This window comes from Corvus cornix, chromosome 3 (assembly GCF_000738735.6).
Source record: "Corvus cornix cornix isolate S_Up_H32 chromosome 3, ASM73873v5, whole genome shotgun sequence".
NCBI lineage: Eukaryota > Metazoa > Chordata > Aves > Passeriformes > Corvidae > Corvus > Corvus cornix.
Window position 1 is genome coordinate 6,409,876 of NC_047056.1, and position 26,415 is coordinate 6,436,290.

At 45.4% G+C, this 26,415-nt stretch overlaps 1 long non-coding RNA gene across 1 annotated transcript; it reads left to right on the forward strand.

The window, feature by feature from the left end:
* Positions 1–10,370: 10,370 nt before the first annotated feature.
* LOC109145100 lies at positions 10,371–13,404 on the forward strand. Its single transcript, XR_002046303.2, has 3 exons — positions 10,371–10,549; positions 11,814–12,024; positions 12,896–13,404. It is a non-coding gene; the product is annotated as an uncharacterized LOC109145100 (long non-coding RNA).
* The last annotated feature ends 13,011 nt before the right edge of the window (positions 13,405–26,415 follow it).

A 26,415-nucleotide genomic window follows, 5' to 3' on the forward strand; every position in this document is an offset into this window, starting at 1 on the left:
GGAAGCTGCTTTCAGTTGCCAAGGAGCTGTAGCCTGGTCCTGTGGTAACACTAATTGTGCTAAAAGTGCTAAAAGTGGGAGGGCTCTGAGCCTGGGTGGGCTCTGGGAAGCACATCCTCCCTCTTGGGGCCCGGGAGGGTTCATCACAGCAGCAAAGTCTCTCCCAGGAGGTCCCAAGTTGTAGTCCCAAAATGGGAGAAGGAGTCCAGCAGGGAAGGAAGACCCTAGTTCTGCAGGTTAGCCAGTGTCAGCCCAGGGAGCAGAGAGAGAGGGTCAGCAGCCGAGACGAGCCCTGTGGGATTTGGTGTCCCCTAAAGAGTGGTCACTGTGCTGGAAGAGGTGTCCCCCTGGCCTGTGGGCACACAATCCCCAAGGAATCTGATGGCAGGAGCAATGGCTGAAGGAGCCACATGTACAGACTGCAGGGTGTTCAGACTCTGAGAAACAGCCCCTGCATTCTCAACAGATTTTATATCTACTCATATTCAAGGACCAGGTCAAGTCATCCTTGATCAGTTTTGATTGAAGTATCATTAAAGTAAAAATTGCTTTTCATGGGTCAGGAGATACTCTTCAGAACCCAACTCCCTGCTTGAAATGTGAATGTCTGATTTATTTAAAAGTGTCCTGGAAACTCAAGAGGTTGTGACAGAGCTAAGGGGAGAGCCCCTCAGCTGGCCTCTGCCCTTGCAAAGCCATCATAGACAAAATTGATATTGGCTCAAGGGAGCTGTACATTAGTGAAATGTAACGTCAGTTCAGATTTCATCACATCTTGCCATAAAAAAATCATTACGTTGGGAGGATTAAAAAAAAATTTTTAAAAAAATGGTAGCAGAAAGCCATTCAGACATGAGCCATCTGGAAGGGAGAGAACATAGCACAGGTATTGGTTGCTTTAAATCTCCAGAACAGCTTCATTTTTCTATTTCTGCAGTTGTTGTCTCTGCACTTTGCTCTTTTTGGAATAGCAATTACAGCATGTCTAGTAAGAACTCATGACAGCTTAGGACCTCACTTTAAAGGTATGGGGTTTTTTTTTATCGAGGAGGCAAGAAAAAGACATTAATACAACTTTAGATCTCTGCCAAATCCCAGAAGAGATCCAAGCTATTAATATAGACACGTGTGCAAGGCACGATACACTGGTCTGAATCTGTTGTTATCAGAAGGGTTTGCAGTGATGCCTGTAGCTGTCTAACACTCTCCATCCCTTAGTGTTCATCTTGTAACAAGGCTACTGTTCCAGAAGAAATTTCAATTCCAAATGGTTGCTTCGGGTTGTTGGGTCGTTTTGGAGGAGAAAGAGGTAGAGAAGGGCTCAGCAAGGATAGTCTGGTGGCTCACAAAAATAAAGATCCCCACTAGTGAGGGTGTATCAAAGTCAGAGACCTGGCACTGGTCGTGGTGGGCAGTGTCGGTGTTTCTGCAGTGCCAGGGGTGCAGGGTGAGGATCCAGAGACAGTGCTGTGCCATCCCCCAGCCCCACCTGGCTGAGGCACACACCTCTGAGACAGATGTTAGACGTGAGCATCAGCTGGCAGACAAATCCCGGGCACCTCCCCTCTGCTCTGAGCTTGCTTTTGGGTGCAGGCACTGTACACCCACCTCTCTGCCGTGGTTTGGGTACCAGCCCCCCTCCAGGCAGGGTGCCACTGGGTGCCTGGGCAGGAACAGCCTGTTTACCCCCCTTGGTCATGTGGCAGGATATCTCCCTGCTTAGCCTTGTCCCCAGACAATGCACTGCCCAAGGAGAGTCAGTGCTGTGGCAGGAGGCACCAGATGAGATGAAATCCCTGACATGAATATTTTTTTCCTATCTGGAGTCCAGAAGTTGAGTATTCTGTTGAAAAATTAAATGTCTGGGAGTCAGAAGGGCAGCCAAAGCTGGGGAGAAGGGGAGGGAGGGTAAGGTTTGCATCTGGCCACAGGAATATTGTATTTGCACTTCTCAGATCTGTGGTTGTTTTACACTGCTCGCTTGACTGAACTTCCGAGTAGGAAAATGCAAAAGCTTACAATGAAGCTAAAGGGGGTTTAATTGTTTTTTGTTTCCCCTTCTCTATGTAATTTCAAGGCTGGACTGTTTTAACAAGCCCTGGAAGTGCTGAGCACTTACTCTCAGCTTTTTTTTTACAATTTGAAGTCACACCTGTGAAAAATCAGATGCCTTTTATGTATTGAGATGTAAGTCCCAGGAAGAGACTAGTGGTGCCCCAAACACAAGTTTTGGGGATTCTGAACAGACTGTAAACCTATAGATAGGGCCAGGCTGGTTTTAGTTATTGGTACAGGGGTTTCTTCCATCAGAGGAGCTGAAAGTTGTTAACCTGTGAGCTGGCTGAGTGTACTCTCCCAGTTCTAGGTTGAGATGTAATTTCACATAGCGTGTGAAATGTGGTCCCTGCAGAGCAGAGCACAAAACAGCGCTGCAGGAGGGCTTGTGGTACAGAGCAAGCAAAGCCTGTTCATATCCTCTGGAAAAATCCAGGTGAATCTGCAGGAACAGAACCGGCAAAATAAATCCCTCGTCTGGCTCCATCTCGGCAGAATTACGTCAGTGTTTCATAAACTGACAGAATTCCTATTTGACCAGGTCCCAGATCTCACTGCTTGCCGTATCTTGCTGCTAATTGAGCAATCCCTACTCCAGACCAACACTGCAGAGCCTGGAAAGTCTTGGGAGCCTCTGAGAATAGCCTCAACAATTGGGAAAGTAGCAATGCTTAATTAAACTCCGTGTGTGCTTAAAAACGGTGGGAACCAAAGCCCAGATAATCCCCTTCCCCAGAAAAGCAGCTTTGGGTGGGATTCCTCATTTCTAAGAGCCAACTTAATTTTTATGTTCCCCACAACAGATTGTTTTATGAAAGGAGTCTTCCCCTACCATTTATCCAGCTTTCTCATCACTATTTTCTCACTGTCCCAGCATTCCTGACTTTGCCTTCTCTAGTTTCCATGAGGGAGTTTTTCCACCCTACTTTATGGCAGTGCTGCTAATTTCTGAAAATACCTACTATCTCCATAACCTCATATAGCCAATTTCGTGGGATATGTCTCCTTTTGAGAAGCTGCTTATGCAATGACAGACAGCAGGGTTGGTATTTCAGCATGTGCCCCACAGTCTGCTCTCACATTCCACCAGCCCCCCTTAACTGCAGCCTCAACCACAGCTCAGCAGGATTATCTGCAATGCCTAAAAACATAGCTTTGCCAAGCCCAATTTTCCAGCTGCCCTGTGAGGGATGCAGGATTCCCAAGGAACTTCCTTTGAGAGGTTGGTGCCTTCTTTGCTGATAAAAGATTTTCCAGAGCAGAAACTTAGTGAGACAACTTTGACCTGAAACTGTCAGTGAAAGATCCCGTGCAACTTCTATTGGATGTGTTATCAGGAAGGGCAGTAATTTATTAAGGCAAGAGCCTACATTCCGCATGAAGGGAAGAGAAAATTACCAATTCTCTCTATGTGATAAAAAAATCCACTCTTCCCTTCCGAGAAGGCAGGTGCAGTGACTTCATGGGGGAGCACTTTCTGCCCTCCCAAACCTCTGCAGCTCCCCAGCTGGTGAGCTACGAGCAGGCTTACAGGAAAAAGGGGGGATATTGTCCTTTCTTCTAATTACCATCTGCAGTTGGGCCATTTTACTGTTATCCTGGACGTTACCTCACAGAGCATGGCAGGGCTTTTATTTTTGTTTGTTTGTTTTCTTTTTCTCCATTCTTTTAAAGGTGCTGGTGAGATGGGTGTGGGGGGAAGGCTCCCTGGACAGGCTTCTACTTTCTGACCCCGCTGGTGCATTTCAGCATAGAAATGGCTGCAAGGACTGCCCATTTTCCGCGTTTTCATTTGGAGGGGATGTGGATTTCTCAGTGGTTTTTCCTCTGCCTGCCCTGACATTGGGGGTATCACCTGTGATCTCTGTGTCTCCCCATCATATGGTGTCTCTGTTACTTGATCTCCACGTGTCTCATGAATATTTTAGGCAGTATAGAGCAGGGAAGCTTTGTAAAATTTCCAGGTGCCTCCCAAGAACAAAACTTTCCTCTTTCCCATGTGCTTCTGAAGTGGATTTTGCCCCTACCTGGAGGAGTTCTGGATGTGCACTTGTCCTTTCTCAACAGCCTGAGAGCTTTCAAATCACAGGTGGCTAAACCAGCACATTTCTCTTATCTTTATCTCAGCCAGGCTGCTTGTCACCACAGCCCAGGATCCTCATGAACCCCAGGCAGCTACAAATCCCTCTTTTGATCGTCAGGCAGACATAGGAAAGCTCTCCTGTGAGATATTGTGAGAGTCAGCCCTGTCCTTCCCTGTAGCAGTAAACAAACAGCTGGAAAAGCAAGGAACTGCTGCTGTAGTGACAGAGGGAATCCCGGCCCTACCTGCCTGCACCCAGAGCTGTGTTGCTTCCCCACATGGAGCAGCCAGCAGTGACATGATCCATGTGAAACCAGCAGTGAAGGAGGGCTGGAGGTGGCTCACACAGGCATGTCAGCACAGCTTCACTGCGTCAGAAGAGGCTCACAGCTCCTGTCCTTCAAAGGCAGAAATTCATCCAATCTCTTCATTCCATTTAAAGGGAGAGAATTGTGCAAACAAGAGGCAGGGTACCCCTTTATTTCCCCCTCTATCACTGAAGTAGCAATTACTGTTCTCTTTAAACTGCCAAGAGCCTGCACTGAAGGGAACCCAGACATCAACAGTGCTGTGCAGAAGGGGAAACAACGTGAAAGGGAAAGATCTACAGGTCATGCTTGCCTTCAAATGGGAGCAGCTCTAGTGCCTGTTGACTGTGCCAAATGTGATGGATGTGAGCACAGTGCCATTTTTGAGTAATATTTGTTCCTGAGAGTAAGCATTCATATATTGGTGGACTCCTTTGGAAAGTGTATTTTAATGGATACACCAGCAAAGTGTTTCAAATACATCTCCTCCTCTGTCAACCAAAGGACAAACATTTCACCCCCTTTTAAGGGAACAGGACCAGTTTCTCTTTTTTTTTTTATGGGTATTGCTATTTCCCACGCATGGGGACTACTTTGTAGTCATGTAGAAACTAATTTTCTTGCTATTTTGAGAACTTGACGAGGTGCAGGAAGGGGAATTCTTTGTCCTAACTCAAAAGATACTCGTCAGACTCCATGAGTTGCACAAAGCATCACATGAGAGAACTGAGGGATTCAAAGGGAAGGGCAATAGAGACAGTAAAATGCCTGTGTGTAATGAGGACAGAACTTAGGGATGTAAGACACAAAGCCAGTCTTACATGCAGAAGACCAGGAATCCTGCACACATGGAGTACAGCAGCAGCTTGGTGCTATCATCTGCTTAATGCAGTTTTATTTGACAAAAAAAAAGCTGGGATTTTGAGAACAAAATGCTGCATGTGCTCTTTGCTGTTGAATATGTCAGCACACTGCATGTCACCATGGCAGACAGCAGACCCCTCTGGAGCTGCTGGAGTTTGTTGATTTGCCTCCTAAATGCCGTGGAAACAAAATCCAGCAGTTCAGCATCAGGATTCACGGGACATTCAAAGTCGTGGTCTATGAACTACAAATAAGTGTTCAAGGTCTGCTGGATTTGATTTATGGCTTATAAATGTGATTCTGCTGACCTAAATACTACTTATTTGTAGCTTGCCTTCTATGAGAATGGTTAGAAATAGGAAGCCAAGTTTGGTCCTGCTTTTGAGAGAGTCAGCTAAAAGGGACACACGTTGTTCTCTAGTTAAGAGAAGCCTTTTTCCTCCTGCCTCCCTGATGCTTGGAGAAAAGGCAGGGAAAGCCCCCATCCCAGGAGAATCACCCATTGCTCAGCCCCTTCCTGCGTCAGGGGTAGGAAGGAGTGGGGCAGCTGCAAACTGCCCCTCCCCGTGGGACCCTGACAGTGACTGACCATGAAGGAACACCCCCAACACCTGTGCCCCACTTTCTACCACAGCCTGCTGGCCCCCAGGTACATTAAGTAAGTAGATAAATAGCTCTGTGTTACACATATCCCTAGTCACATCCTGAGTCTGATTTGGGCAAACAAGAGGGATTTGAGATAACTGTTAAAAAGAAGGATGCTTATCTGTTCTCAGTGCTTCTCAAGTGCTGGTGTCTGAAAGGTCTGAGGAGGATTTTGTGTTTATTGCTTTATTGCTGAATCAGGCTGCTGGAAATTACCCTCCCACCTGCAGAGCCATGGCTTTCACAGGCTCCTAGCAAGCTGGATTCCTCTGCACAGCGAAGGTGCAGCTCTTCCCTAGGCCACGACCTTTATTGAGCTCGAATTCATTTCAGGAAGGTCTGAATCAATTATCAATACTTTAGAAGAAATAAGCACAGTCTTATTTCAAAAGGGCTTTCGCTCTTTAAAACACCCAACATAGCAAAGCAGAGGTTTGCTGGTTAATCTGTCTGTGTGTGCTGGAGGTTATGCCTAAGAGCCTCATCACATTTTCCCTCAGTATCTGTTGAAATTTGCAAGGAGGATCCTGTTTAGCACCATCCAAATGGCAGTGCCCTTCAGCTGGATAGGAACTGTGAAATGTAAAAGCTGCCCAGGAACCACCAACACACTGAGCTGCACGAAGTGGGCAGTGCCAGACCAGGGAGGTAAAATGCAGCACATCTGTACAGGTGATACAGGGAGGGAAAGTGATCTCTGAAGAAGGTCGGTATATAAAAGTTGCTGATGCATAGCTAATGCTTTGTTTGGGGAAGTGTGGGGCTGGCAGGCTCTGCTCTGCTCTCCTCGGGTGATCTGCCTGCAGGCAGTGAAGCAGAAATGTATTTGGCCAGGAACAGAAGGCTGTGTATGCAGGCAAAACCACCGGGTGTCCGAAAAAATGCTTCATGTAATAGGGTTTGCTGATTGAGTACAAAGTCAGATATTGTTAAAAGCAAAATTACTAAAGTGGTGAACTGAGTACACCACTTTTTTTTTTTTTTTGCTTGGTGCAGCACAATGAGTGAAAATATAGCTGATGAGTGCCTTTTCTGTCATTATTGGTGGTGTTTTTCCTTTTATGTGTGGATGAGATCTCTGTATTTCACCCTAACAACTCTCCAGGGCATTGATCCGCTGGTCTTAAACCAGTCCTTACTACAATTAAGTCTGCACAGCAGATCTGTGTGGCTGCAAGTACCAAACACTGAGGAGCTTTTAGCTGACCCAGCCTCTCAAACTGTAGTATCCACCTATTTGAGAAGAGAGAATGAGGAAATGGCAAAAAAAGAAGGTGTCTGTAAGCAGAAGAGAAATAGCAAAAAAGGAAGAACTGTGTAATGGCCATAATGGGGTAACTACACCCTTACCCAGATCATTACTTGCCAACAATTCCCCCATCGCCCGTACTCACCAGGCTCCTCTGTTAATAGGCTCTGCTTTCCCATGAGCCACAGCCACTAATTACATCCAGGAATGGGACTCATGTCCCACTCTTCTCAGCAGTGTTTCTTACTTAGTAGCTGCCACTGCTGCTGCCTTCTGTGGTTTTCCCTGTACCTTCAAAATACAGCTCCAACACCTTCATCAGGGCTATGAAAATTAGCAGGCACTGGAAATTAGGTATTTCAGCAGCTGCCTCTCTTGTGGATCCACTCCTAAACGTATCTATGGACAATCTTTCGTACTGAATGTACAGGAAGCCTTAACCAAACAAGGTCTTCAGCATAACACAATGGAAACTGCAGGACTGATTTCATGAGGAAAAGAAAAAAGAAAAGGCAAGGCAAGGCAAAGTCCCCTTGAGCAACAGTATCAATGATATTTGTACTGACCAATACCTAATGTGACTTGTCAGCAGTGGAAATCTGTCCTCAGTCAGCACTGTGGTGGTTTGTGGGCAAATCTTTCCTGGCTCTGCTTTCTCTCCTGGGTCATCACTACTGGAAGGAGAGCACATGCCAGTTGCAAGCATGTGGGAAAACATAATACACAGATAAAAATACAGCAGCCTTTTGGTTAGAAGCCCAAGTTGCTCTGTCACGTAAAATTACAATAATATAAAATTTATGTCAAAAAAATGTCACACTGTCAAAGTGAAAACCTAAAGGGTTTATTGTTTCTGTTGAAATTTCACTTTGAGGAAATGGAAGAAGAAAAGGAATTTTTTTTTTTTCTTGTTACCATCACAATGTGTTATTTTAGCTAAGAACAAAGATTTTGGATATTTTTAACATTTGTTTGATAGAAGATTTCAGCTGGGCCGTGCTGTGGCAACGTCCCAGTGGTGCGTGTGGAAATGTTGGAGGTGGTCCTACCCTGGGGCACATCTACAAAGAGAACAACTGTGTCAGTGAAGCAGCCTTTCCTTCACACCTGTATTTAGTATTTATCACAGGGAAGGTCATGGCAGCGCTGCCCCATTTTGTGTGATTATTTTGTTACTATCTGGGTTAAACTGAAATAGGACGCAGCTCATTCCAAGGAAACCTCCCCATGGAGATACCTACCACACTAACGAGATGAGAACTCCAACTAATTGTGTTATTTTCCTTCCAGAGCATGTGTAGGCAGATCTCATTCTTAGGAAGTATTCCTACACGTTAAAAAAAAGCAAACAAAATTTAGGGATTGATCCTTCTTCCATAGAAACTAGGATCTGTTTTGTAATGGGTTTAAATTTAGAAAGACTTACGAGTTAAAGAACAATTCTTTGCTGGTTTTAGAGAGGAGATAGAGGACCTTAAGGATCTTTAAGTCTCTGATTTTTATGTACAGATATCGCCTATGTCTGTATCTCTTCTGTTGTGGGTTGCAGCTGTTTCTGTATTTCTGTAATATCTTTCTGTAAGCTTATAAGAACATGCTCCATTTGCAGTGGTAATGAAGTAATTAGACAACTAAAATCAGCCAGCTTTCTTTTAAAAGAAATCAATTTAATTTAAATTTTTAAAGTATACTACCACTCTCCAGATATTGAAGTTGCACTCTTTTGTGTTCTTAATACGTTTCAACAAGATCAAGTAGTAGCAACAAAATATTCCATTTCCATGGAAATCAGTGTAGTTTTCTTTGCCTCTAATCAGACCACTTTGCTGAAAGCTAAACTGTTTATTTTTAACCTCTCAGAAGATGAAAGCTTGGCATGCCTTTTATGTCACTAGTGTAGCTGCTCTCTGCTTCATTAGGTCTTTTGGCTTCAGCCTCACCTGCAGCTGAGAGCTGGGCAGTGGGACAGATGAGTAGAAGATGCTGATGCCTCTGCCCTTCTTACTTGGCTCTGCTGGCAGTTTCCAGGCCAGTGCAGTGAGAAGCAGCATAAAAAAAGGGAGGCCTGCAAGGGGCTGCCTCCTGTCTGACTGCAGGCTGGCTCAGTGAGAAGCGTCAGATCCAGGATCTGGAGGGGGAAAGTGCAGGGGATGCTCAAAGAGCTGGGATATCTCATGCATGTGCATGAAATAAAATTGCTTGTCTTAGTCCCAAAAGCAAGGACGGGGTCAGGACAGAGGCAGCACTGTAACCCATATGACACTCTCCAACCCAGAGGCTGCAGCAGTCTGCAGCTCCTCCAGCAGCTCCCACGTCCTGCACAGCTCCATGTAAAAGGCAGTTGTGTAGCAATCACCACTGCACGTGCAGCAGAAGCAGAGAAACAGGGGGGTGCCTGGAGCCAAAGGTGCTGTCTGACAGTCTCGGTCCAAGTCAAGCCATGGTACTCTTACACCATGGATGTACACCTTGGTGATGAAGGTTCAGAGGCTCCTCAACCTCCTGTGAGGTCTCCTGGCCTCACAGCCAGCTCTGATCAGAGAGATTCCTGTGTGTCCTCCCTAGCTCTGAGAAAAAATGGCATTAAAGGAAAGCTGGGGCCAGCGCACACTTCAACATGGTGAAAGCTCTCATTGTACTGTACTTGTAGGTAGGTAACTAATTTTTATTTTTTCCAAAAATAAGCTTCTGACTTAGAGATTTATACTAAATCAGAAGCTATACAGTAAATTGTCTTGGGTGGGTTTATTTTTTGGAGAAGCCCAGTTGCTGTAACCAAGCTGATACTTACTCGCACTGGTTGAAGAGCACAGGGCAGCAGATTCCATCAATGGATGTGTGCGCTGAGGGGTCCAGCTCAGTATTTGGATGTAAAGATGCTTTTTCATTTTAGAGATACTTACATTTAGGGTAGCAGACTCAGCACTAGCCAAGCCACTTTCGTGGTGACTAATGTAGGAAGGAGCTAATGCAGAAAACACAATTCAGGTGGGGAAAGGAGCCCTTGGGTGAGAGGAATGGCCAGAGGAAGTGACTGGCAGGTGATGGCATAAATAGGGTGTAGAGCAAGGGAGCAGGAGGGTGGGAAAGTAAACAGGAATTTCTGATGCCAGTCCTATTCCTGCCTACACTCCTCACCATGGTCTCCTCCTTGTTACAGGTTTGTTATCTCAGTGCCTGTGGGCAGGGCAGCAGTCCCTGGCTGACATACCTTGGGGAGGTAGTTCTGCTGTTTCAGCTTTCTTGGCAGCATTCTGAAGTTGGTGGTGTTTGCAGACCTTCTCCAAGCTGAGCTCCTGATCTTCCCTGCCAACCAAATGTGCCTATGGATCTCACCAAGACCAGGTATATCGATCTAATAGGACTGATTTATTGGTTTGGGTTTTTTCTTCTTTCTTGACCTCAATAGAGCTTATTGATGTATCTGTTCGGCCTTGATTTTATCGAAGGTTGCGTACCTGAGCACAGCTTAAAATCAGCCATAGTGCTTTTTCTTTCCTTGTTTCACGTTCTTGTTGGCCTGACAGTGCCAAAGCCACACAGGGATTGGGGACAACACAGGGCCTGAACCTTCAAGGGCAGGAACAGATAATCAGCTCATCAAGGTAAAGGCCTGTGCAGATCTAATTACTCTCTGGCTTGCACTGCAGAGATGTTATTTACCTCTGCTGATGACACACAGGAGGGAACAATCTTCTCCCTCTTTAATAGCTCAATGCTTCTACACAAACAACAGCAACCAGCAGTGAAATTGTCTCCTTGCCAGTAAGGTCAGTAGCTGCAGCTCCCAGTTCACACGGGAGAACGTGCAGGAAAATACCATTTCTGTGAGGTCACTCTTCACCCTCGAAGTGGCATTGAACTGCCTGCATGGGGTCTCTGCCAGGTGGGGAGAGAGAGGCTCTTTCGTGATGCCAAAAATGTACTCTAGCCTTTACACCAAGTATTTGAGTAACACCAGGGTTGAACTAGGGAGACAGCAGGAGGACAACCACAGTGACCTAATATGAAATAATCTCCTCTGCTTTACTTGGGATTTTCTTTGTTAGCATTCAGATAAGACTTTAATTAAGGTTTTCATTTATTACCTATTGGTCTTTGATATTTACCCACGGTCTTTTTTTTTTTTTTTTTTTTTGATTGATTTGATCTTGCTAGATAGGAATTAAATACACAATTAGTCTTAAGTTAGCTGAAACTGAATAGTTCAGTTAATGAATGATTTGCTGACAATACTAATTGCTCAGGTTGCTGATAGACTCCAGGAACCACCGTGAGACAAACTGATATATTATAACAGGTGTCTGAAACTGGCAGATGTTTAGGGAGAAGGAGCAGATAAGTGGGTTCAGGGAATTCCAGAAAAAGTTAACCTTTCTCCTTTCTGGGCCACGCAGGCCTTGCCTGAGGCATCAGTACTAGAAAAATGAGGCCACTGTAAGATTTGTTGTCTCAGAACAGCATTTTTTAGTGCCAGCCACAAAAGGTAGGTGTGTGAGCATGGGCAGCCTGGAGTGTTTAATTGCCTCCGAGCCAGGGCTCCCGCACCCTTGTGGGGAAGCGCTTCCCCAGATGTGTTAAGTGGTGTGTTTCCCGATGTGTGACACAGGGAGGACGAAGCGGGAGCAGGACTGCAGCACGTGATTGTGTGTGCAAGGGAAGGGCCAGCGGAGCACAGCTTTGCTTCTCATTTTATCCCTACACAAAACACCTCCTGGGACCATCGTTTCTGGTGACTCCATCCTGCGGAGCAACAGCAAAACAAGCACCTACGTGCCTGCCAGGAGGTGCAAGCCAGCCAGGACTCGGAAGAAAAACGGGTGAGGGGATGTGTGTGTGTGAGAAGGAGACAAAAGTTTCAGTTGTTTCAATCCCAGGTGATTTCCCTTTAAAAAAAATCCCAACTTCTATTCTCTCTTTCCTGCTTGTTTCCCCTAGACAGAGTTATCTTTTCTTTACCAGTTTTCCTCCTTCACAGGTCCACTTTTGTTTCTTTTCGGTACTGCAAGAAGAGGAAGAAAAGAAAGTATCCCAGAGGAAATGAAGGAGAAATTAATAAGCACAACCTGAAAAAGATTTTAATTCCTTTATCACTACCTAAAAAGCAGAAAATGGTTTTAAAGTAACTTTTATAATACAGAAGTCATTCAAAGAAATTTTTTTTAAATATGCCTACCAGGTCAAGCAATTGCTTCTGTGTCTGTTGTGCAAGTGAATGAGTAACAATGAGATGGTAAAAACTGGATGCTGTCATAATTAAAAATAATAATAATAATTTCAGTCACATCACTTTTTGCTTTTGTACAGCTTCTTGCTTCCTCACTATGATGCTGAGCACCAGCTTTATTGCTGCCTCCTGCACTTTGGGTTCAAAGGTGTGTTGCTGGATTAGCGGGGATTAGATTGGCTGGTGCTCTGAGCAACCTGGTCTGGTGGAAGGTGTCCCTGCCCCTGGCGGGGGGGTTGGAACAAGATGGGCTTGACGCTCCCTTCCAACCAAACAAGTTCAGTCATTCTATGATTAAAGCATTTGGCCCTGAACACTGAGCCAGGGAGCAGCAGGGGCTGCCTAACCCCACAAGGAAGCAGCACTTGTTGATGGAGGCAGCCAAACCATCACCCAGCATCCTTGCCCTACAAGGGAAAAACAGACCTTTCATGTAGTTTGAGCTTTTGTTCCTTTCTCCACAGGATTGGTGAGGATGGAAGAAGGGAGCAGGTGGGGATGCCAGGGGTGAGCTTCATCTGCCACAGGAGGGAGAAGTTGGGACCATGCCCAAAGGAAAGGTGAAGCTCAACCAGGAGGGCTTCTGAGGGTACCATTCTCCGAATGGGAAGGCACGTCATTCCAACAGTCAGAAAGGATCTGGTTGAAGGGCTAAAATGAAAAGCTGTGTATTGCTGAAAATGCAGAGTCTCAGCTTTCCTGTGACATGCAGGATTCATTTCTGGGCCTTGCGGTTCATGAGATAATGGACTGTGTAACTGTTCCTCATCGCTGTGACTAACGGCCCCTTTTTGGCACACGTCCTGGAACTCAAAGCAGTGTAATTTTTATTTCTGGATATCACAACTAATTATTCTATTATAACTGGCTGTAATGTTACAACTAACATTATTCATCTGAGCCCTGGTTATCCCTTCCCTTTTATAAATCCTGTTTCTTCACAGATTAAATTTTGAGGCTATTAACACTTTGATTATGGTCTAGTCATATTAAATTATCCCTTGGTAGTAAGGTTGTCCTGTCAACCACTATGATACCCACAATTAATTGAAAAGATAACTGGTAGCTTGATGCAAAGGCTGAGCTGAAGTAGGGTAGCAACCCCCAGGGAGTCTGGTGCAGGCTCAGGTGTGCCCTCCCTCCTTCCTTGCAAAGAGGCTGGAGACAAAATGGAGTCAGGCTATAAATGGGAACAGGATTTAGGCTTGTAAGAAAGGTGGGTGGCTGCATGCTGAAGCATTACTAGTTTTTTAAGTCCTCTTGGGTGACACAGGAGAGAGAAACATGAAAACCAGGGAACTGAGTTACTATCTTCTGCTTAAACCTAGGTCCCCATCCCTACGTGTTCAAAGGCCCTTGGGGACACATCACAGCTCCAGGGAACAAAACCAATGGTGTTTGAGACTTCAGCCCTGGCACATGATACCACTGCCCACCCTTGTGTGGGGCCTTTCAGGTTGCTGTTTACCAGGGTATTTCAGGGCCCCTGAGGGGCTGGGTGCCACAGGAATTCCTATTTCCAGCAGAAGGGCTTTGGGGTAGTTTCCAAACATACATCATCCCTGTATTGAACAGCCCCAGGGGAGCAGCTCCATGGATAATTGCCTTCTTGGCAGCTGTAGCTTGTGGCTAGGAGCTGCTGTGGAAGGGCTGCTCACCCCAGGCCTGCCTTGTTTGTCTCCCCACACTGCGATAGACAATGAACTACGATTTTCCTTTCCATAATTATTGATAGAGTGGCTGGTAAATGCTTCCTTGCCTTCTCACCAGACTCAAAAGGTTAGCTTGTTAACAGGGAGGTTTTCAGATACTCACCACCCGTGTTCCCTTCGGGGGCAAGCGGGGTGTCTTTTAATGGTTGTTTGATGCTGTTCACATGGGCAGGCAGCACAATAACAAGGCAAATGATTGCTTTGCTGATCAGAGCCTGTAATAACTGCTCGCTTGGTGCTACACATTCAATTGCTGACAAACCAAAAGGCATTTGCCATTCGGGCTGATGCTATTTTTACCCCTGACACACACCAGTTGGGCATGGGTTTGTTGCATCTAATTGCAAATGATCTTTGATGATTTTTTTCCCTGATATCTCTAGAGGTGTACCTTTTGGAGTGCCAGCAGCAGGCAATACAATTTCAAAACATTTGGGAATGCCAATTAGGGCTTATTTATGTGATGATTGAGCTGCCTGAGAGCTCGGTGCCCACTGGAATGCACTGTGGCCTTAGACAGAGGGAATTTTCTTGCCTGCCTACATCTGATGAAGAGGGATAATTGCATGATGATGGCTTTTCTTCTCTGTAGTTGGAACACCTCAGCTCAATTATTTGTATCTGCAAAAAGTAGTGTGACAATCCTTCCATGGAGGCTGGTGCATTGTCACATGGGTTTTGTCTATAATGATTTATGTTACTGCACATAGAATACAAAAAGAAATTACAAGTAGCTCTAAAAGAAGAAACTTTTTTCACTAATCTCTAACAGTAAACTTAGGTTTATAATAAATGTTGTAAATACAGCTTTATGGGTAAATAGTAAACTCAAATTTCTGCTCAATTATTGGTTAGTTCCACTAAACCAACTGGGCAAAATTGTTTTGTGATGTGGCTGTGGTTTTCGTTTGGTGGTTGTTGCCTTTTTACTATTTGAGCACAGGTAGAATTTTATTTGACATAAGACTTTAGGCTGTGTTTAAAACACTAAATATCCTGTAATTTGGAAATAGGCTCTGCTGTTCTGCCCTGGTATCTCCCAGCCCTCGAGCAAGGCAGGAATGCATTGCAGACCTTTCCAAATTAGGCAATCCTTGCAGGTGGCTGGAGAATGGTTTCTGCTGCAGACACAGTGGGATCTTTTCTCTGCTCCCCTTCCTGCATGGTGCACCTGGAGCTCACCAGCTCATCAGCTTCTTCCCTTCTACTCCTGTTAATTGTTAGTTTCCAGAAATATTCCTGAATCCAGGTTAACTGGGAGCTGTTCCCCTCTCCTGTGCAGCAGGAGGGCAGAGCTCTCTCAGAACCCGGGAGAATCATTGGCCGCACTGCGCAAAACCAAGCGCGACTGGGCCCGAGGGACTGGGCCTGATGTATGCGAAGCTCACACATTCTAGAAATAAGCAGAGTGCATATGTTAGGGCACAGAAGTAGGAGGACAGTGTCAGAAGGCATTTACCGCTTGCTTGAGGAGCAGGCAGTTGAGATGAAAGCTTTGTGGCCAGGCTTTCCCAAAGAGCTCGCTCGCATGATTGAGGTCGGCTCTCATTTAGCCACGAAAATTAGCGGTGGAGCTTCTGGGCCAGCTGACTCTTTTGGGTGCTAAACAGCTTTGACAGTCTGGCCAGAGACATCCCAGAAAGCGCTGCTGAGTGTTAAAAACAAAATTAAAAAAATCTATTGGTTATGGAGCTGCTCCAACCAGAGTGGAAGTCCTCTGGAGGTCCCTCACGCTGCCTGCTAAGGTCTTGAAAATCTCCTTCTGCCTCGCACACAGGTACGAGACACTTGGAGATATGTGCAGGTAGAGAGACACAGACCTGTAATGCACACCCATAGCTCTAGGGCTGCTTGAGCTGTGTTTGAGCTGCTGAGCACTCGAGTGATGTAAGACGGAATGAAAGTAGTCAGTGCTGTACAACAGTCCCCAGCCATAAAACAAGCACTGTCCCCTAGTTCTCCCCAGGAATGACAGGGGTGGCATTTAAAAATGAACAAAAAACCCCACATCAAACCCAAACAAACAGAAACAGCAGAACAGCAAGCGTTTTCCGTCTCGCTCCTGGTTTTGGTGTTGTCCTTTGTCTTCTGGTTTTAGCTTCAGAAATTTGAAGTTTTCCCCACTGTGAATTGGGTGAGATGTATTTTTAGAAAACAATAAGGATCTCATGAGGCTAGAGCTGGTTCTAATAAGGAAAAGACTAATTGGAGTAGGGCAAGAACCAAATGACAATGTTTCACTTATTATTATGAAAATTATCCATGAACAGGAAGAGGAAACAGCTGGAATTAATATTGTCTCACTTGCATTTTGATTTTTTTGAAGTCAAACAGAACAAGAAATATTTGCTAAGAAATGAGAAATGGAAATACTATTTTTTGAGTTTTCCATGCAAAACTCTTTAATTCATTACGGGAAATATCCATAAAATGTTTTTCCATGTGTCCTGCAGAAAGCTGATCCTTTAGAAAATACCTGAATTCTCTTTCTGTATCTGTGCCAGATACTTCAGGCTTAATGTAGAAATCACAACATTTGTTAATATGAAGGGCAGCAAATGAAGCAGGGCTTTGGGTAGAAAGACCCCTGGAAGGCTATTGACTACATCTGCAGGTTCATTAATCACCTATGGATAGGAGTTTTCTTTTTATTTTTTTTCTCCATATCCAGAAGATATATTTTTAATTAAGACAAATGAAGAAAGGGTGGTTCTACAGCTCGCTTTATGACGGTAATGGAAAGTCAGAACTTTATTTCAAGTGTATACCCACCATCTGTGGGGAGCTGGAGCACAACTGAGCGATAAGGCCATGGCCTTTGATCATCTCTCAAAATTAAACCTCACTGAACTACCTCTCTGGGTGAAATTCAGCCCTTGGATACGAAAGTATTTCTTATTAAAGACATGCATCTTAGAGCTAAACACAGCTACAGGAGTCCAGGCCAAACAAATCTGATCAGAGTATGAAAGCGGATTTCCACTGGTTATATGTAGGGAGAGGTATTGCATCGGTGAATGAAGTCCTACAGAGCTCTGATAAAAATGATCTTTATGGAAACTATTAAATTGGGTTTGACCATCTTGGGTCATTTTATTGTTATTATATCTTTGTCAGCGATCACCCAGAACAAAGTTTTCAGACTTTCCAGGAAATTAACTGAAGATCAGTTACTGTGCTGTCTTCCAAATTTATGGCTCTGCAGCTGACTACAGACCCAGACGTACAGCCATAAATAATCTCTCATGTCTTCCAGCCCATCAAATTGAAATTTGCTTCCTTGGGAGGAGGCAAAATGAAATTGGTGCATTACAAACAAATTTATTAAAAGGTGTGTTCAATCTTTCATGAAGCATGAGGAATCATCAGCGCTTAGTAGGGAATGAAATTTTTTCTTTTTTACTTTTTTTTTCATGAGTATGAATGTACCTGAGAAACTCAATAAGAGGACCAGCATGGAGTAAGTTTACCTTCTGAATGTCAAAAGCAAAGGCCAGACCTGGAGCTGATTAATGGCTGCATAATCCATCAGTTCAGAATCAAGGAGCTGTGGGTACAGCTTGACCCTAATGAGGGCTAAGGTCCCACAGACCATAGAAAAGTCTATCAATCTCCCTGGCTCTGGAAGCACTTGGTGGGGTTCTTACTGTATCATCATGAGTGCATTTGTTGTTTGTGAAATAGTACAGCAGAGAAGATTTTTAAAAATTCCTTTTAAAAAGTAAGACTACAGCAGTGGAGGTAGTGCCTCTGGGATAACAGATTATTATTAGAAGAGGGAAAACAGCAGGATACAGAGGTGAATTCCTCAGATGTAGAAAATCCTTTCACCCTCTTTAGTCTGCAATAGGAATGACTGAGCTTCTCCCTCGGCACAAACTTCCTGTTCAGCAAGTCTCCTTGTGTCAGGCCTTTCTTGCAGCAGATAAGGGCGGGTGCTGTGATGGGGTGAGAGAAAACTCCTGCTGGCTATAGATAGCACATACCTGAGGAAGGGGACTCATCTGAAGGGTTTGCTTGCACACACTTCGACCAAAGCAGGGGTGTTTTGCTAACTGGTGCCTACCAAAGAGTAACATGTTTCCAGCCTTCACCAACACAGCTCAGTACGGGTCCTTCAGCAGCCCAAAGCCTAGAATTTGATCAGCTGTCCCTGACCCTCCTGTCAGCTCCTGCCAAGGATCTCCTCTCTCGGGTGCCTGTTCTGTACAGATGTGTGCTGGACAAGGAACGAAAGCAAAGTGCCTTCCCTGTCCCCGCAGTGCTGGAGAGATCCAGATACCTGGACTTCTCTAAGGTTTTCCATCTTTGCAACAAGTCTTGTTGCTTGGGTAGGCATTGAGTCCAGCTCGCAGATTCCTGGATACAACATAGGTTTGGGCCACTTTTCTTCATATGAATAAACAAGGTGATTACTAGGTATGAATGAGGCATCTTAAATTCTACTTTGTGGATTATTTTTGCATTGTTCAAGACAACATAAGACCAGCCCATGGCTGTTTGCACACCTGGTTCATCCCACAATTACTTGCTCAAGAAGGGCTGAGGGTCTGGTACAGAGTCTGTCTAAGACACTGCAAAAGGTTCCAGTGGTTGCAGTGACTTCCAGTTGAAATTGCTTTTGTCAATAGTCTCTGCTACTTTCCTTCAGCAAAAATGTTGTCTTTTTTAATATGGAGAATTATCTGTGTTCTTTCACTGTAGCTCTGCCTGTTTACCCTGTTGCTTTACTTACATTGTTTTCTTACCAATATTTAGTTTGTTCACATTTCCATTAAATTCCACCAGGGCCTGCTCTTTTGGGGCTAGTTTTCAGCTTGCTCTTATAGTCCTTTCTCGCCCAGCAAATCCAGCTGCTGTATTTTTTTTCCCAGTGCATTATTCAGCCTCGTGCTATTTCCCAGGTTTTCTTCCTCTTTCTCCTCCTTCCTCCTCCTTCCATGCAGAGGAGTGTTTGTGCTGTGCTTTTTTTCCTTCTCCCTTTCTGCTTTCCTTGTTTCCTCATGATATCTCCCTGGAAAGAAAATAAGCAGAGAGGGTGCAAAGGAAGGGGGCAGGATAGCCACACTTACAGAAACAGGAAGGCAAAGATACGGAGTGATGGATGGTAGCTCAACAGAGCGTCTGAGCTGTCCTCACCTGTTTTGTTGCTTTATGCTAAGCAGAACTGCCTCACTCTCTCGATTTTAAAGATGGATGAAAGGGTTCAAAAAGCAAAACCAGCCAGTTCTATCTTTTATGTTTGCAAAGCAAGGCTTCAAAATGTAGCTCAAAGCTGTCTCTGGGTGGTGCAGGCTAAATGTGGCAGCAGTGGCAAGCTCCTGGGCTTTCCCACAAGGGTACCAGAGGAATTTTGGGGCTCCTGTCCCAGAAACAGCTGGCTGATAAACAAGACTCAAAGTCAGGATTTGCATTCACTTATTTACTTCGATGACTTGTAATTCTGTTACAGGGTTTTATGTTTTTTAATGATGTTGGTTGGAATTTTCTTTTAATAGTAGTGTCATTACTTACTCAGGAAGTATATTTCAGTTGTCTAGACACCTCAGCATTCCAGAGAGATCTCTCTTTTCAGAAGGAAATTAATTCAGTGCTTAACTCATAGGGGTATCTTCTGCAACCTGTTTTTAATGGGCAAAGCAAAGGTAAATTCAATATAGTGCAAATCATAAGAATAATGTCCAGTGTCTTCCTTCTTCCTTTCTTGGGGCAGGCCTGCCAGCCAGCATTACAGAGAGCTCTCTGGTGGGAAAAGGAGATGCAGAAAGTGCTGCCATCAGTCTTCGCCTGCACTTAGCTAAACCCGTTGACATTCACGGACTGTAATGGCAGCAAAGCTTTCCAAAGCCATTTGACTGGAGACATTTGAGTTATCATCATTGTCGTATCTCAGTCTGACAGGGAAAATGATTTGTCGGTCAAAACGTCTCGTAAACACAGACATTTGATTCAATTTAATCAGAGGCGGCTCCTTGCGCGGAATGCGGGCAGCTCGTCCGCGAGGAAGGGGGAATGGAAGAGCAGGGAATTCACTTACTCCTGCTCCGCCGTCCTGGTGGCCCTGGGTCAGCAGGGAATGCATCAGAAGAAATGCTGATTGCTTGGTGAGAAGGGGGCTCTCCCAGGCTCTGGGAGCAGCTCCCCATTCCGGCTCAGTGCACCCGTCCAGGCATGGGCCGGGCTGAGCTGGGACTGAGGTTTGGGTCTGTGCACGGGGCTGTGCTGGACTCAGCCAGAGACCTGCAGGGAAGGGGGAATATCCAAGTATCCCTTTATGCCTGAATGACACTGGTGAGGGATGGGGCTGGCCCGGTGCCAGCCGACTGCACCCAGGATCTCCTTCTGCAGGCGCTTGTGGGCCTGTGCAAATCTCCTTGTGCTAATGGCCTTATTAAGATCAAGCCTGTGTACATTACAAATCTACACAAAGAGAAATTAGGGCCCAGATTAGATTAGGGTCTGAAGGCTGGGAGCATGCAGCTGTTTGCCAAATTGCACGCTGAATTTCATTTTTGCAGACTTTTACTGATAACAATTTGAAGGCAGTCATTAGAGCCATCAGCCTTTGAATGAGAAATTTCAAGGGACACTTCACTATAAATCTGCTCCTCTACTATGAGAAATTATTCCTGATTTGCTTTGGGCTGTGGAAACCAATTACATGAATTTTGCACAATAACCTGTTTCTCCCAAACAGGGGTAGCACTCCTGGCCGTAAACAGACATATTTTTACTTCCAATTAACTGTGTGGGTGTGTACACATAAGGAAAACTGCCTTTTCAACTTGAATTTAATAACCAGAAAACAATGGGGGAAGGAATCATCATTTACAGTTAGAATATGAGACTCTGGCCATCCTTACTCCCTTCCTCTGCAAGCCAGCTGGATTTGTGAAAACAGACAAACCCTTTCCCATTAAATCATAAATACTGCAGGTTTTATTCCTTACTGACTCCTAGGCTCCAAGATTTAGGAAAGGGCAGGATATTAATTTCCAGAGCTAAACTTCACATAAGTCACAGTGCTCTAGTTTTCATTTAAACTTCAGGTGTGTTTTTCTTCTATTCCAGATACTCCAGAGCTGCCCTGTAATCCCTGAATCCTACTGAATTCACACCCTGGTGATATATCAATGTCAAAGGGATGCAACTGGTAATTCTGCCTGGCTGGTAAACTGCCTCGTGTCACCCTGTTTCCAATGGCTGCTGTCAAGGTATGTGTTTTACCTGTTCCAAGTGCTTTAATCTTATTAGTAGTATAAAAATAAGCCATTATTAATGCTTAAAGCCACTGTTATCTTCTCTCCCTTCCAGCCTGTTCTATATTAATATTAGTATTTCTAAGCTGAAGCTTTGTACGTGTGACTCAGGCCTCCCATGTCATTAGTTTGAAAACCCTGAGAGCATTTTCTTACACAAAAATTGCACAGGGAAGGAAGAGGGTCCTTTTATTTACCTTCAGATTTCCATCCTTGAGGATTTTCTTGCTGGGTGTTCTCAGGTTGCGTGTGCAATTAGAAGACTTAATTGGTTTTATACAGACCGTGGGATTCCTTCATTCCCCAGGAGCTGCAGGTTTCATTAAAACCACCACCCAATATCATGAGACATGCAATTAAATTCTTGAGCTGCCAACATAGTTGCAAAAATGGTTTGTAAAGCCGTGGGGGGGATAAATATATTGGGAGAGGAGGCTCTGGGGTGGTGTGAGCTGCTCCAACTCCTGCTCTAGCAGAGCTCCAGATGTTTGGTGAGAGGCACAGCACCGCTCAAATCAGATCTAGCCAAGCCTTTAGCCAAGATGAGGCCAGGACAGCTGCAGCCACAGCACTTGCACGTCTCCTGTGTGAAGGCAAGGCCCGGTAACTGCTGCTGGACCTGTGTTAATCCATGTGTGTAAAGGCCTGGCTAGGAGATGGAAGAAGCATGGACCACGAAAGCTTCAGATGCACCTTCTGGGACTCTTGCAAAGGTTGAGCTTATTGCTTTTCTTCCCAAGTAGAAGTAGCATTGGAAAGGCAAAAACAAACACTCATAATATGTCTCCACCTTCCAAACTCAGCTGAGGGGAGAAGGAGTGCATCATGCCAACTTTTCTTCCAGTTGCTTGGCTTAGTGCAGTGATGGTAGCACATGGGGGAAGTTGTGCCTGCCAGGTTGGGACGTGGACTCATATCCAACCAGCAGGAAAGAGCTGAGGATTTGGTTGGGAGGGGAGAGAGATTCTCCTTTGTTAGTTGCTTCTGCATCTCGCACTGAGAAGGGGATCAAAGCTTAAAATGAGCAGCCCAGCAGAACAGTGCTGGATCTGTGATCCATGTGCCCAGGTGTACCTTCCCTTAAGGTGCTCCTGAAGGCTTGAAGCACAATCAGAAGTTCCTTTGAAACTGTGAAAGTTGTAAGTGAGGAGCATTGGTAGGTCAGAAGGAAGAGACATCAAGAACCAAACTTGCTTTTTTGGTCTGTTTTTTCCCCCAGTACTTTAGGAAAAAAAGAGAGAGAGTGCACTGTAGAACCAAAAACTCATCTAGCCACCACAAAATTCCTTTCCCTTCACAGTTAGGAAAAAAAAATCCTTCCAGGTACTGAAGAAGAGAATTTGTGCAGGGTTCTGTGGTCCCCTTCTGTTAGCCCTGGCTGTCCTGTTGTCCTTTCCTTCAGCTGCAGTCCTGTCTTCCCATGGGAGGTGGTCTTTGTGGCCTTGCACACAGAAATTTCAGGAAAGTAGCTGTCTGTCATTCGGGTAGCTGCTATTTTAGTCACCCTTTGAGGCACTGGAGAGAGGTTGTCTTTTTAAATAAGACAAATATTTGGAATAATTTATGATTTCAATTGTAAATAAGCTTGGCGTGATTATGTGGCAGCAGATGTTGGGAAACATGAAGTATTTTATCTGGCAGGTCCTATCTCTCTCTAGGTCTAGCAGGCCAAGAGATGGAGCTTTCCTGGGAAGACCCACCACTGGAACAGCAGCCAGCTTTTATCCTTTTTTCCTTTTTCCTTCTTTTTTTTTTTTTTCCCCAGCAGCCGTGCTACTTTTCTAACTTAAAAGCAAAACCTGTTCCTTTGCTCCTCCGTGTGCAAGCCTGCATAGAGAGCATGCAGGAAGATGGGCAGAGGCTGGGAGCGCTTTCATCCTGCCGGGGCTTCGTGCGTGAACATCCCGAGCATCCCGGGGGGAGCCCTCTCGGGGAAGCGCCGCAGAGCCGGCGGCAGTGTGTGGTGCCGATAAGGAGATGAAACAATGGCTGCGACACCGAGAGCCTTCACACAATTACGTGGTGAGGATGTTACGGAGTCAAGAGCTTTGTGCCTTTGCTGCACGGAGCAGATCTGCTCACTCCTGAATGCTTAACTCCTTCTCTTCCTTTTCACTGTGCAATTTCATGCACAGCTTCTAAGAGCATCCAAATTCGTGAATGCTGAGGAAATGGCACTTGGGTTTCTTGTTACTTGCCAGGGTTTATTTACTTTTCCCTTCTTCCAGGGCCACTGTGAGACCCATAAACCACTGCAGTGCAGCCCAGGCACTGAGCCTGTGTGAAGATTTAGGGATGAACAAGCCACACCTGGCAGAGGTGGGAAACCTGAGTATGTCCTTGCTTGAGATCCTCAAGTGGAGCTAAGGAACCAAATTTCTTGTATTATTGATGCCTCATTTCCTCATTAATGCCACAAAGATTTATGTGAAGGGACTTCCAGAGTGCTAATGGAATTACCCACCTAAATCTCCCCCGTGCCGATGGCAGGGAACGCTCCGGCTCTCTGCCCTCACGTTAGTGCTGGGTGACTAATTGAATTATGTGTTAGCTAGCAAAACTAAAAGCCCTTGATTTTTCTTGGTAGTGTTGAGAGATTTTCAATACCTGGTTTATTAATGCCTTAACTTAGGCTTGAGTTATAATTTGAAATACAAAATGAAAACATTTTGATAATTTTTCCCATTCCAGTGTCAGTGAGGGTCAGTGGTTTCAGCCAGTAAACTCTGCCTTTTCTTTTTTTTAATTAACAAAATGCCATGCTGCAGCATTCCACTTACCTCTGCTTAATGCACTAAATCTATTTAAAAGAGCATCTTTGAAACAGATATGTTTCCTACATAATAGGGAATATCAATTACTGGTGAAGTCCTAAGTCTGCTGTTCCTGTGTATGATGTGCATTGCTAGCTGAAGGTAAGGAAAACATTCCCTTCTGTGTCAAGGAAATCAGCTGTGCTCCTCTCAAAGGGCAAGCTAAGAGAAGCCCAGCAATCTCAGCTTTTAGGGTCAGGCAGGCACAACGTTTCTAGAGGCCGTGGCAAAGACAGAGCATGAAGAGAAACTCTGAGGGGAGCATGAGCCTCAAAAGGCACAGAGGCCACACAGGCAGAAGGTCAGAGGCTGTGGCAGAGGGATGGGGGCCATTTCCAGGACATCCTTCACCCAGGCTGAGCAGAGTGCCACAGGCAGGAGCAGGTGGTCAGGCTGTGCATCCCTCCCTCCCTCCCTCCCTCACCTTGTGGTACATGGGGCAGAGGCTGCATTGAGTGGAACAACCCCATAGGAGCTGTGAATTTCTGCGTGCCTGTGCCTGCCTCCATCAGGACTTTAATGTTGCTTCAAATACGGTGCTGATTTTGCTGAAAAATCCTTTCCCATAGCCTCACGGCTGCCAGTTAATTTCCTGAAATTCCCTTGCGTTTAATATCTGTTGCAGGGCACAGAACTGCACTGACTGAGCTTGGGGAGGATGAAAAGAGCAGCACAATCACTTGTGCAGAGCAGGACCGACTTCTGGTCCGGTGAAAATGACTGAAAGAGTAGGAATAATTCTGGAAATCCCTCTGAAACCAAGATGGGAGCATACAGCTGGGGCTGGGCAGCCTCTTGTGTGAAATCACTTCTACAAACCTTGTTCAAGTGTGTGCACAGACACCTGGGAATGATTTATTTTTTGTCATGGGCCTGATCCTGTGGAGCTGTGAGTGTTGTCAGGAAAGGTGAACAGGTCAACTGCTCCATGCAGTAGGAGGACAGATTGTGCCTATAAGGAGAAATACAAGCTCAAGACACTGGAAGTATGAGAGTCTGAAGATTAATGATAGAAAACGATCATGTATTTTAGGAGAGGAAAGTAAGCAGGAAAAAGGAGCCTAAATTAGGCTGCAGCTCCCTAGGCAGAACACTCAGGTTATAAATATTCTGGCAGCATTTAGAGCAGGGCTGGCTGTGCTGGTTGCTGTCCTTGACAGTATCTGTGGGTATTCGCGCTACTGTTGTGCTGTGCTGACAAAGCCACCCCGAGTGTCTCTGAGGTGTGGGAGGAGGCTGTGCGTGGGTTTGGCAGCAGGACTGACTCCTGGCTCTGCTGGAGAGTGGGGGGGCTGTGCCCCGCTTGCCTCGGCAGCGCTGTGGGACACGAGCACTTCATTGTGAGCATTTCATTGCTCAGCTGGTGCCAGGGATGCTGGGTTTAAAGAGCATCTTCTCAAAGGAGCCAAACCTTTCCACGCTGTCACTGAGTCACCCTGATCTTTGTGATCAAGCTGGCACAAGGGCTTGGAAGGAGTCATCACCATCCTCCCCAGCCCCAAAGCTGATGGGCAAGGGACAGTGAGGCATGAAGAGGAAATGTGGGGTGCTGATGTCCCAGCTGGGTGGAAGAGCTGGGAGCAAAGCTACAAAACACTGCTCATTGTCAGGCTTAAGGCACAGCAGAGTTCAGCCTTCAAAATCCCCCAGCAATTGTTTTAGAGGAGCAAAACAGTCATTGCTGTGAGGAGCCAGCTCCTGCAGCGAGCTCCAGCTCTCCCTCCCTTTGTCATGGCCCTTTCCTGGGGGGACCAAGGTGTGAGGGGAAGTCACCAGTGCCCACAGTAAGCGCTAAACGAGATCAGGCACTGGTAAATGTTTGCTGGGCTGCAATTTATGGGGTCACTGGGAATTGCTGCATTGCTGAGTGCAGTCAATCCACTTACCAGCACAGCACTGCTCCTGAAGGATCCCAGCCAGCTGCTCATGTCTGCCGTAGTGTAGGGAAAGGAAAAGTGCAATCCAACCTCTGGTTCCAATGAAAATTCTCTCTAACCTGGAATAGCTCTACCCTGGGAGGTGCCTTTAATATGATAGCGGGGCTGCTATGCCGGGGAGAATGCTTTCGTATTTGTTAAAAAAAGAACTTTATTCCTATCATAAAAAAGTTTAGTGCAGAGTTAACTGAGGTAATGTTTTTAGAAGCTGAAAATATCAGGAACGCAAGTAAAAGGCAACAGTGATTTTTTTTAATTATTTT